This window comes from Lagenorhynchus albirostris, chromosome 7 (genome assembly GCF_949774975.1).
Source record: "Lagenorhynchus albirostris chromosome 7, mLagAlb1.1, whole genome shotgun sequence".
NCBI classification, from domain to species: Eukaryota; Metazoa; Chordata; class Mammalia; order Artiodactyla; family Delphinidae; genus Lagenorhynchus; species Lagenorhynchus albirostris.
Genome location: NC_083101.1, coordinates 36,401,842 through 36,414,931, shown reverse-complemented (window position 1 = coordinate 36,414,931; position 13,090 = coordinate 36,401,842). Strand labels below are relative to the sequence as shown.

At 47.0% G+C, this 13,090-nt stretch overlaps 1 protein-coding gene and 1 long non-coding RNA gene across 2 annotated transcripts in view; one reads left to right on the top strand and one right to left on the bottom strand.

The window, feature by feature from the left end:
* Positions 1–13,090, bottom strand: part of GNE (glucosamine (UDP-N-acetyl)-2-epimerase/N-acetylmannosamine kinase) — a 103,226-nt gene that overhangs the window by 73,601 nt on the left and 16,535 nt on the right. The gene's annotated exons all lie outside the window — the stretch shown is intronic.
* Positions 4,314–13,090, top strand: part of LOC132523523 (uncharacterized) — a 35,049-nt gene continuing 26,272 nt past the window's right edge. Inside the window, exons 1-2 of the long non-coding RNA XR_009541551.1 lie at positions 4,314–4,450; positions 9,091–9,247. This is a non-coding gene — a long non-coding RNA (uncharacterized LOC132523523). The remainder of the gene's footprint in view (positions 4,451–9,090; positions 9,248–13,090) is intronic.

Genomic DNA, 13,090 nt, shown 5'->3' with positions numbered 1-13,090 from the left:
GCGGGCCTCTCACTGTTGTGGCCTCTCCCGTTGGAGAGCACAGGCTCCGGATGCGCAGGCTCAGCGGCCATGGCTCACGGGCCCAGCCGCTCCATGACATGTGGGACCTTCCCGGACCGGGGCATGAACCCGTGTCCCCTGCATCGGCAGGTGGACTCTCAACCACTGCGCCACCAGGGAAGCCCTCAGCTCAGTCTTAATCTTCATGATTTTATGTCTAGAGAAGATTATTTGATCTATTAAAAGTGATTCAACATGTTTTGGATTATTGAAAGTGAGAACAACTATATCAAAGATATGAAAGAGGATTTTTTTTTTAAAAAGAAAGTCAGATGTGGAGAAAGCATACTCAGACTCAAAGAATATGAGACGTTGATAAATAAATACAAATCTATACTGATGAACTATCTTGATTATTGAAGTGGATTTTGCAGTGTGAATTTTTTTTTTTCTTTTAAGATGCAGGATTTGAAATCAGGCCTCACTTCACATTTTTCTAGTACTGTTTTAACACTTATGTAAACTTGAACTACTCTAGATTGGGAAACATAACATCATTGTTCCTTATCTTTTCTTATACAAACACAACTAAGCATTGGGTCCATGGTTTTGATGAAATAACGACTGGTAACTCCTTGTGTCAAATTCAGCCTCTGCCTTACTTCCATTTGGCCTATGGCTTCTTCCACAGCAAAGACCAAAAAATGACACCGTGTACATTTTTAAGAGGGTCCACAGTTAAATTCTGGTTCTAATATCCCGCACAATGGGACCCTTGCACCCAGAAAGTAGAGGAGGGGCAGGCACTAAGCAGATTGCTAGAAACTGGTGGCAATTGCTAGAAACTCCTTGTGTGTGCAGGTGCAAGGGTGAGGAACCACAGCACAGAAGTGAGGGAGAGGAGCCTCTCACCATTGTCCAGCTGAATTAGTTTCCCGTGGCAGGTGTAACAAGTCACTGCAAGCTGGGTGGCTTCAAACAACAGGAATGTATCCCCTCACAGTCTAGAGGCCAGAAGTCCAAAATCTAGGTGGTGGCAGGGTTGCAACGCCTCTGGAGGCTCTAGGGAAGGATCGTTTTTTGCCTCTTCTCACTCCTAGTGGCTTATTTGGCTGTGGCTACATCACTCTCGTCTCCTGTCTGTCTCCACGTGGCCTTTCTCCGTCCTGTGCATCTCCCCTCTGTGTGTCTCTTGTAAGGACGCTTGTCACTGGATTAAGGGCTTACCTGGATGATCCAGGATGATCTATCTCTCCATCTCAAGATACCTAATTCCAGAAACTCTTTTTCCAGATAAGGTAACATTCACTGGTTCCAGGAATTTGACAGGGGGATATGATGGTGAATTTTATGTGTCAGTTTTGCTGGGCCATGGTGCCCAGATATGTGCTCAAACATTATTCACGGATTGGCCTCCATATTGTGGGTGGGCCTCACCCAATCAGTTGAAGGCCTGAATAAAACAAAGGCTGACCTCCCCAGAGCACGAGGGAATTCTGCCAGCAGACAGCCTTTGGACTTCATCTGCAATATTTGTTCTTCCTGGGTCTCCAGCCTAACTGTCTTTCGACTCAAACTACAACTCTTTCCTGAGTCTCCAGCCTGCTGCCTCCCCCATCAGATTTTGGACTTGCCAAGCCCCCATAATCATGTGATCCGATTCCTTAAAATAAACCTCTTTCTCGCTATATATATTTACATCCTATTGGTTCCGTTTCTCTGGTGAACCCTAACTAACACAGCGGACCACCATTCAACCCACTACACGAGCATCTACCCAAGGGGAGGGGAGGATTTGTGAAAACTTGAGACTTCCCTTGAATGTGGGGATAAGTGTAAAGGTATCTTGCAGTGGACAAATCCATTAAGTATTAGTTCCTGACGTGGGGTGCCATGGGTGTTACACACTCTCTAAGTGTCTTCCTTTCCCAGTTCTTTTAATTTTCTATAAGTCAGGGTGATTTCTTATCCAATTCCGCACAGTGGCTCAGCAGATGGACTCACCACTGACTTCATAGAGACAGAGAACCTTCCAAGGAAACTCCCTCCTGCTTCCTACCCTAAGCTGAACATTTGCTATAGACTGACTCACCCTTCTCCTTGCTTGGCGGATAGTGAAAGGAGCAGGGCTGTGAAGTCAGCCAGAGCTGTGCTTGAATTCTGCTCTGCCATTTACAGTTGATTGATCTTGGACAAGTTACTTAACTTTTCTAAGGCTGACAGTACTTTTGAAGAGATAATACTCAGAGGGCTGGTACCAGGTTGAAGGAGACACTGATGCAAATGTATACCCAGTACCTGACACTCAGTGAATTTCTTTCCTTTCCCCCAACCAGGACAGAATGGTGACAAGGCCCTCATGAGCAATGCAGGCAATGGGGGAAACGGTGCATCTTGGTCTGATGACTGCCCTATCTGCTTGTAATGTTATTTTACTTATATTTTTTCCTGAAATTAAATCAATTATTTTTTTTAATTAGCCTTGTCCTAGACACTTGTGAAATCATGGGTTTAACTTGCTAATTATATATATATATATATTTAATTAATTAATTAATTTTTGGCTGTGTTGGGTCTTCGTTGCTGTGCGTGGGCTTTCTCTAGTTGCGGTAAGCAGGGGCTACTCTTCATTGTGGTGTGTGGGCTTCTCATTGCAGTGGCTTCTCTTGTTGCAGAGCACGAGCACTAGGTGCACGGGCTTCAGTAGTTGTGGTGCACGGGCTTAGTTGCTCTGCGGCATGTGGGATCTTCCCGGACCAGGGCTTGAACCCGTGTCCCCTGCATTGGCAGGCGGATGCTTAACCCCTGCGCCACCAGGGAAGCCCTATATATATTTTTTCCAAGGCACAATAAATACACTTAGTCACTCATTCAAGGGTGCCTTTTATGATCTCAGTAGGGTTAACAGGCTAGTTATAAATCTTTCTTCTAATATGCAATAGATGAATACGTTCAGGTAGTCATTCATTCAGCAGGTATTAGAGTGCCTTTTTTTGTGCGAACAGCCTGGCACAGCTCTAGGCTCTGAGCACCCAGGCAAGGCAGTTGACTCCAGACGCCACTCATTCCCAGGGCTGAGAGGGTCAGTCGCACTGGTTAGGAAGCTCTGTCAAGTGTTTACCGAGGTACCTAGTTGGGGTGTACTAAATCCCAGGCCTCGAGTCAGAGGCTTTCTTCTGCTCTGCATTTGCCCCCATGCAATGGGAGGGAGGTAAGAAAGGGCGGTGGATCTATTTTAGACCCTGGGTGTCTTCTTGCCTTCCATCTGATTCTTCCTTATAGGTGACTGAAAGAAAAACTGACTCATGCCTGCTCTGTGGGTTTGTCCATCGTGTGTGTGTGTGTGTGTGTGTGTGTGTGTGTGTGTGTGTGTGTGTGTGTGTGTGTGTGTGTGTGTTCTCTCCCTTTGTTTCCCCTTTCAGGGCAGCTGCATGAGTAAATGGGCTCAGGACTTCACAGTGACTGGCCAGCCAGCCACACTCCCTCTCTTCCTTTTCCTCAGGGGTCCACATTCTTCTCACAAGGCTGCCCTGGGCTGCAGGACCAGGCCCCCTTAAGATGGCAAGACTCAGATTTGGGGATAGCATAGGAGAGGCTACCTTTCGGCTGAGCCAAGAGCCCCAGCCCAGCTTTACCTGTGCCCATCAGGGTTCCACACGCTGCCTGCCCTCCCACAGTGCCTCCCACCTCCAGCGTGATCTGGGGACTCGGCTTTGTCAGTACCTTTTCAGTCTGTACCTTTCTCCAAGGGCTTCCTCTCTGAGTACCAGAATGTTTCTCTATGGCAAAACCAAACACAACCCGTGCAGACCAGTTCTCCCTGTTACGTGCCCCTCGCATGTCAGTGCTGTGCCTCTCCTTCCTCACGACAGCATGCTGGGAGAAGGGGGTACACTTAGGGTCTCTGTCTGCCAGCCACCTGCTCGTTCCTGACTTTCCCCGGTCTGTCCTCAGGCCCCACCACCCTCCTGAAATGGCTCTCCTAAGAGTTGGCAGTGACCTTCCCAGGCTCCTCATGGACCCCAGCAGGCTGGGGCACGTGGACCCTCCCTGGCCGCCAGCACGTGCTGCCCCATCTCAAGGCTCCCGGACCCATCTCCTCCTCCCCACAGGACAAGGGCCCTCCTGTCTCCCCACCCTCGTCCACCCCTGCAGCAGCCCCGTCTGTGCCCCCTGCCCTTCCGCCCTGCGTCAGGCCCTCGGCCTCCACGAGAGAAAGGCTGCCGTGCTTGGCTGTCCTCCTTCCTTCTTGGAGCCCAGAACTAAAAATAGAAATGGCCAAAGCCTCATGACCAGGCTTCTGGGAAGTCCGGTGGGAACAGCTCAGGGTTTCAGAAAGGAAGCGTAACGTGAGCCCGGGAGTCAGGCGGCCCAGAAGAACGAGGAGATTCCTAAAGAACAGGGCGCGACAGGCCTGCCGTCCTGCCCGCTGTTAACAGGGAGCCAACTGGTGAGTTGCCAGGGCCGAGTGCAGACCTGGGCGCCTGGGTCAGAGGGGCATCAGTCACAGCTTATCATCATAGACTATGGATGAGAAGGCAACATGGGCGCCAGGTGAGGGTGAAGTCAACCTCTCACCTTTAACACCTGTGGACGGAGCCCAGGGAGAAGGCAGGGCTCCTGAGGCACCACACTGTGTCAGAGTGACCTGAGCCTCCTCCGGTAATGGTGACGGGAAAATAGAGGCCCCGGGAAGTGCTCCAGGGACGGCGGGTGAGCAGGGCCCCCTCCCTGCTGCTGCTTCAGGCTCCCTCAACCACCCACGCTGCACAGACCTGGAGGCCCTTACAGATAGATGCTCCTTTTATCAGGCAATGGCGATACCTGTTTTAAACATCAGCGGGTTCTGAATGCAGCCGGCAGAGAGCTCTCCACTGTTCAGGAAATAGGCGCCCCGGGGAGGAACGAAGGCTGCTTTCCCAGAACTGTGCTCAAGTGCTGCTGGAGAAGCCCAAGCTCGTTCAAACTCCTTGGGCAGACGCACCGGAATGTGATGAGGAAGTAGAAACAGGTGGCTCCCACCTACCCGTTTACGATTACAGCAGCAGCTTCCAGAGGCAGAGGGGATGAGTTAGCATCAGGCATAACTGGGCAGGAAGCCTCAGGCTGTGGTTTTTACCAACAAATACTTGTAAATAAGTTGCAGAACCCCTAACACACTGGTCTGGGCTGTGTATGTGTGCGTGTGTGTGTGTCTGTGTGTGTGAGATGGGGGACACATTTATGAGAATATAAAATAAAGCATGCAGACACAGAGGGGAGGAATAGAAGAGACGGATGGTAGAGTGGAGGGAGACCTGCAGTCAGGACCCGAGAACCAGAGGAGGAGATGAGGCCTGAAGAGACTCTTGTGGCCTAAAGCAGCAGATCTTATTCTTGAAGGGTCTCCAGGAGCTGTCCTGTACTTCCTAAGAGACAGTGTCCAAAAGCAGGAGGCATCTGTCAAGTAGAAGACAAAAAGGGCTGTTGACCAGCAGGCCAAACACGAATGAGAAGAGCCAGTGGTCTGGGAGCAGCGGGGGCAGCACCAGATCCCCAGGGCTTGTTAAGTGCACCTGGCACTGTCCCTGCTCTCCCTCTGCCTCTGTTTCTGCTGTTAGAGCATGGCTCAAAATCAAAACAAATAAGTTAAACCTCTTTCCCTCCAGATTCTCCTTTTCTTCTTAATGATAAACTTATTTTGTATGAAATATAAGAGGCAATTAAAGAAGAATATAACAACCCAGGTTTAAAATTTTAGCATTATGCCATTTTGCATCAGATCTTATTCAGAGAGAAAGTATCACAGACGCAGTGGATCTGTGGATCCAATCTTTCTAAGAAGCTGCTTCATTGCCATCAGCCCCATGGTCAGTGGGGCTGCCTTGTGGGAGTGGACAACACATCCCTTTGAGAGTGATGTAGGAAGGCAGGAGCTGAAGTGGTCCCTAAATTCACTCTCTCTTCTCAGGAAGGAGGGCAGATGGCAGAGGGTGGGTGTGTGGGCAGGTCTGTTGTTAAATGAGGTCTAAAGAAACAGGATATCTGAAGAAGGCTTCAAGCTGTACCCATGTAATTAAGAGCTCCGGCCCAAGCACTGGCACCAGTTTTTCTTGTTTAGGACTTTAGTCTTGCTGGTTATCCTTTCACTCACATCTTTATTGAATTTTATACCCTTATTTACCATGTGCCCTTTTAACTGCCAGGGTTCATGAACCATTACTGTAATTTTCCACTTACGTGACTTGATCTGCAGATGAGTGCTACCATACTTAATCAAATATTTCCTGTTTACTCACCTGCAAAATTAGGACAATAGGGCTTCCCTGGTGGCACAGTGGTTGAGAGTCCGCCTGCTGATACAGGGGACACGGGTTCGTGCCCTGGTCCGGGAAGATCCCACATGCCGCAGAGCGGCTAGGCCCGTGAGCCATGGCCGCTGAGCCTGCGCGTCCAGAGCCTGTGCTCTGCGACGGGAGAGGCCACAACAGTGAGAGGCTCGCGTACCACAAAAAAAAAAAAAAAAAATTAGGACAATAATACCTATTTCAAAAATTTCCCAAGGGTTGAGATAATATATGTAAATCACCTAGCACAGTAATTGGCAATATAATAGTAAATGTTTTTTTCCTTTTTCTTTCTAAATTCTCATAAAGCATCTGTTTGAGAACTCCATTTAGGATTCTCAAAGAATTGCCAACGAGCACCACAGTTAGAATTTCTGGAAACTACTTTTGGCTCAGTAATGGAAATTGTGGCAATTCCTTTCTTCTGATTAACCTAGATGCTGGAAAACCTGCAGGAGTTAACAGTGTTAAAGTATGATTTTTTAAAATGTAAAAATATAACGGTTACACAGTTATAAAATGAATGAGTCAAAGATTAGTTAGTGGGTATCACACTGGTACCCATTAATTAATGAAGACACCAGTAAGATGTTAAGACTGTTTCAAAGGAGAATTTGAGAAACAGAGAGGCAATGACAAAAGATAAAATGGTTTTGCTAATACACGCAAAACTGGTTAATATTCTCATGCAATAAAATATGTTTGGGGTTACCTTTTCTACAGAGGAGAAATCAATTGTATCTTCACCAGACAAAATTCACTTGCATTGCTAAGGACAAGAACCTTTTGCATTACTATAAACTTTTTTACAAATTTACTTCAACTCCTCCAGAGATGGAAAATAGCCTGGTCAATAAGAAATCAATTTGCATAAACCTGTAGAATCAGAAAATGACAGAGATTCCAGCAGGCAACAATAAGCATTCCACTGAAAGGAAACCTAGTAATCTCTCTTGTCCATTTCCAAATCTTGGACAGTTTTCCCCAGTGATACCTATACAATTAGACTGATCTAGGAGGGAGGCTTTGGAATTTTCTCACCCTGAATCATGGGACCAGGCCCCTGTTATAGCCAGTGCCTCCCTCCCAGTCTCTGATTACAGGAATTCTCCTCTCCCTGAGCCATGATGTGGATTAGGGTGAAGGTGCTGAGGCAGCCGGTTCCGACATTAACCATTTTGTTCCTGTGTTCTGTAGCTCAAGGGCTAGCTATATATGTAGCACCACAAACTGCTCCAACTGGCTTCCCAGACTGCTCTCCAACTTTACCCTTGCAAACCCTCAACCCAAGCCCGAGAGATAATTAACAGACCCTGAGGGACTTCCCTGGTGGCTCAGTGGTTAAGAATCCACCTGGAATGCAGGGGACACGGGTTCGAGCCCTGGTCTGGGAAGACCCCACATGCCGCGGAGCAACTAAGCCAGTGCGCCACAACTACTGAGCCTGTGCTCTAGAGCCTGTGAGCCACAACTACTGAGCCCACGCACCACAACTACTGAAGCCCACACGTCTAGAGCCCGTGCTCCACAACAAGAGAAGCCACTGCAATGAGAAGCCTGCACACCGCAATGAAGGTAGCCCCTGCTCACCAGAACTAGAGAAAGCCTGCATGCAGCAACGAAGACCCAACGCAGCCAAAAATAAAATACATAAATAAAATTTTAAAAAAAGCATCTGCCCTCCAATGCAGGGGACACGGGTTCAATCCCAGGTCAGGGAACTAAGATCCCACAGGCCGTGGGGCAACTGAGCCTGAGCGCCGCAACTACTGAGCCCACAAGCTCTGGAGCCCATGCACTCTAGAGCCCATGCGCGCCATGACGAGAGAGCCTATGTGTGGCAACTACTGAGCCTGTAAATTCTAGACCCTGCGTGCCACAACTAGAGAGAAGCCTGCGTGCTGCAACGAAAGATTCCATGTGCCACAACTAAGACCCAATGCAGCCAAGTAAATAAATAAATAAATACTAAAAAAAAGGAAGAAATGCTTCTCAAAAACACACACACACACAAAATAACAGACCCTGAAATTTGCCAAATTTCACAAAATGGTTTGTTGAACAATCCAGCATGTACTGCCTTGGAACACATTTTGTGTCATATTTTTTAAGTTGTCTACAATTTTTTTAACATCTTTATTGGAGTATAATTGCTTTACAATGGTGTGTTAGTTTCTGCTGTATAACGAAGTGAGTCAGCTATACATATACATACATCCCCATATCTCTTCCCTCTTGCGTCTCCCTCCCACCCTCCCTATCCCACCCCTCTAGGTGGTCACAAAGCACCGAGCTGACCTCCCTGTGCTATGCGGCTGCTTCCCACTAGCTATTTTCCATTTGGTAGTGTATATGTGTCAGTGCAATTCTCTCACTTCGTCCCAGCTTTGTATACAATTTTTAAAAGTTATTTCTTCTGTCATCAATTAAGGTATACTTCTTTGATAGCAGAAACGATCCCCCTCTACCAGCACCCAATATTAGGTGTTCAAACAGGTGTTTAATTAGATGTTAAACAAATATTGATTGAAGGGATAGATAGAAGGTGTTAGAATAGAGAACTTCCCTGCTCAGAAAAACTCTGACTTCCCAGCGCCTTCAGAATAACATGCAAACTTATCAGAGACCTCACCTTCCCCATCCACGTTGTCTACCTACTCCTGCCAGCCGGATGCTTACTCCCAATACATTTTTTTTTTTTTTTTTTTTTAGCATCTCTGTATCTCCTCTCTCAACCTGGAATGCTCTTTCCCTTCACCTTCAGGGCTTAACTAAAATACCATCTCTTTCACAAAGCCTTCCCTGATCCCTTAGATGTGACCTCATCACTTGCCTTGTCCTCTCAGCAGCTGGAGTGAGGCCATGAAAGATGAAAGCTGCGGAGCCAGGTGGCCTGAATCCACTTAGTTTTGTGACCTTTGGTGAGTGACAAAACCATTCTGTGCCTGAATTTTCTAAGGTAAATTTGGGGAGAATACTACTGCTCACCTCAGGGTTTTTGTGAAGATTAAATAAACGAATACACTTAGAAGACACCTGGGGACTTCCCTTGTGGTCCAGTGGTAAAGAATCCACCTTACAATGCAGGGGACGCACGTTCGATCCCTTGTCAGGGAATTAAGATCCCACATGTCGCGGGACAAATAAGCCCGCACACCACAAATACTGAGCTTGCGTGCCTCAACTAGAGAGGCTGCGTGCTGCAAACTACAGAAGCCACACACTCTGGAGCCTGCGCGCCACAACTAGAGAAGAGAAAACCTGCACGCCACAACTAGAGATAAGCCCGCACACCACAACGAAGAGCCTACACGTCGCAACAAAAGATCCCACATGCCTCAACGAAGATCCAGCATGCCTCAACTAAGACCTGACGCAGCCAAAAATAAATTAAGTAAATAAATAAATTTTAAAAACACGATTTACAATTTAAAAAAAAAAGAAAATAAGAAGACGCCTGGAACGTAGTCAGTGCCCAGGAAGATTAGTTATTATTATTCCTTTTGGATGCTCTCCTAATTCTATACTGGAGCCTCGTCCAGTTAGTTCATTCTGTCTCACATAGATTTTATTTACTGGTTACTCTTCTGACCCATGGCTGAAGTAAGCTCCTCAAGGGATGTTTAGGGAACATTTGCTGAATGAATGAACAAATTAAAGAATAAATGAATGGTTAAATCCTGCCCTGGCTTTCAGTAAATAACTCCTCATCAAAAAGCAGATTTTTTCCTCATGGTATGTGGGACTTTTCTTTTAAACCACCAAAACTTTTGAGCTTCTTTTTTGCAATTTCAGGCCTCTGTTTGCTCTGAAGTGTAATGTTTGCATAGATGTGACACCTCCTACAGCACCAGGATCTTTCCGGCATAAACCATACTGGGCATATTTGTTTTCTGGGTGTAATTCAGAGTAGTAACTTGATAGTCAATTTGTCTCGCCTTATAAAATTCACACATATAGTTAATTTTTTCCTATTGCAAGTCCTAGGTTGGAAGGAAGGAATATTACTGATGGCAAGTTTTGTTACCTTGAGCAATTCACTTCCACAACCTTTCTATTTCCTTAGTTTTGAAAGGAGGTGATTTCACTGCTTATGAGGAGTGAATGGTTTGCACCACACATCTAGCCGCCCAACTTTTTTTTTCCACATAGAAATCTGTATTTTCACCTTATTTGGAAAATTGAAAAATTTGACAACTCTGAACCTTTATTCCCTCTAAGAAATATTGGCTGGCACTGAACAGGAGTTGTGAGTTGGGTAGGCACTCTCCAGACTGTCACCATGCCACCACTCCAAGTTGTCTCCATGACACCCCTTCACTTCTCTATGTTATTTTCCTATGGCTGCTGCAACAAATTACCACCAACTTAGTGGCTTAAAACAACACATACTTATTATTTAACTCACATATTTCAGAGTTCTGGAAGTCAGAAGTCCAAAATGGGTCTCACTGGGTTAAAAACAAGGTGTCTAGCCCCCCAACTTTTAAGACTCCCACCTGAGGGACAGGCCCGCAAAACACCTAGCTCTGAAAGACAATGGGGCCGGTGTCCACAAGACCCACAGTACTATAGCAAACAAACGAACCGTTCCTTATCCGTGCCTGAGCGTTCCCCGCAGCTATTCCTGCACAGGGCTCAGCACAGAGGGAGCTCAAAAAAACGCCCACCTCCTAGGCTTTCCATGAAAGAGGTTTGATTGCTTACTTTACAAGCTGCTGCCTGAGGGTCTGGGTTCTAATTTAGCCCACAACGAGGGGCTGGCTACGATCCTTCCTAGAGTCCAGAGTCTGGAGTTTAGGAAAGCTGGTGGGCGCTTCCCCTGCCTTCTCCAACCAGTTGCTCCAACAATAACATTGTCATCAGTACCTCCCTAGAAGGAGTTTGTCCACACCCCAATTTTTAGGGCTGCCACCCGAAGGACAGTCCCCCAGATCACCCAGCTCTGAGAGCCAAGAGGGCTTGCATCCACGAGGCCCCCAGGACAATAGCAAACAAAGAAGCAGGTTTTTTTGTTTTTTTGTTTTGCGGTACACGGGCCTCTCACTGTGGTGGCCTCTCCCGTTGCGGAGCACAGGCTCCGGACCCGCAGGCTCAGTGGCCATGGATCACAGGCCCAGCCGCTCCGCGGCATGTGGGATCTTCCCAGACCGGGGCACGAACCCATGTCCCCTGCATCGGCAGGTGGACTCTTAACCACTGTGCCACCAGGGAAGCCCAAAGAAGCAGTTTTTAAGTGGGCTACCCCAAACTATCTATAGGTTCAATGTAATCCCTCTAGAGATTCCAATGGAATTTTCACAGAAAAAAAAATTCTAAAATTTGTATGGAACAAGAAAAGACTCCAAATAACCAAAGCAATCTTGAGGAAGAACAAAGCTGGAGGCATCCTGCACCCTGATTTCAAACTATATTACAAAGCTATAGTAATCAAAACAGTATGGTATTGACATGAAAATGGACATAGACCAATGGAACAAACTAGAGAGGCCAGAAATAAACCCATGCATATATGGTCAATTACTTTTTGACAAAGGAGCCAAGAACATATAATGGGGAAAGGATAGTTTCTTCAATAAAGGGTGTTGGGAAAACTAGCCTGCCACATGCAAAAGAATGAAATTGGACCACTGTCTTACAAAATACACAAAAAATAACTCAAAATGGGTTAAAGACTTGACCTGAAACTGTAAAACCTCTGGAAGAAAACATAGGGACTAAGCTCCTTAACACTGGTCTTGAGATGATTTTTTTGGGAGTTGACACCAAAAGAAAAGGCAACAAAAGCAAAAATAAACAAGCAGCACTACATCAAGCTGAGAAGCTTCTGCAAAGGAAAGGAAACCATCAACAAAATGAAAAGGTAGGGACTTCCCTGGTGGTGCAGTGGTTAAGAATCTGCCTGCCAGGGGTTCCCTGGTGGCACAGTGGTTGAGAGTCTGCCTGCCGATGCAGGGGACATGGGTTCGTGCCCCAGTCCAGGAGGATCCCACATGCCGCAGAGCGGCTGGGCCCGTGAGCCATGGCTGCTGAGCCTGCACGTTCGGAGTCTGTGCTCCGCAACAGGAGAGGACACAACAGTGAGAGGCCCGCGTACCGCAAAACAAAAAACAACAAAAAAAGAATCTGCCTGCCAGTGCAGGGGACACAGGTTCGAGCCCTGGTCCCTGAAGACCCCATATGCCATGGAGCAACTAAGCCCGTGCGCCACAACTACTGAGCCTGCACTCTAGAGCCTGCAAGCCACAACTACTGAGCCCACGGGCCACAACTACTGCAGCCCATGTGCCTGGAGCCTGTGCTCCACAACAAAGAGAAGCCACCACAATGAGAAGCCCACACACTGCAACAAAGAGTAGCCCCCGCTCATCGCAACTAGAGAAAGCTCGCGCACAGCAATGAAGACCAAACGCAGCCAAAAAATAATAAATTTAAAAAAAAAAGTTAAAAAAACAAAATGAAAAGGCAACCTATGGAATGAGAGAAAATATTTGCAAACCACATATCTGTGGTAATACCTCAAATATACAAGAAAGTTATACAATTCAATAGCAAAAAACTCCCAAATAACCCCATTTAAAAATGGGCAAAAGGGGGACTTCCCTGGTGCTCCAGTGGCTAAGACTCCACGCTCCCAGTGCAGGGGGCCTGGGTTCGATCCCCGATCAGGGAGTTAGATCCCACATGCCACAACTAAGAGTTCGCATGCTGCAATTAAAGATCCCGTGTGTGGCAACGAAGATCCTGCATGACGCAGCTAAGAC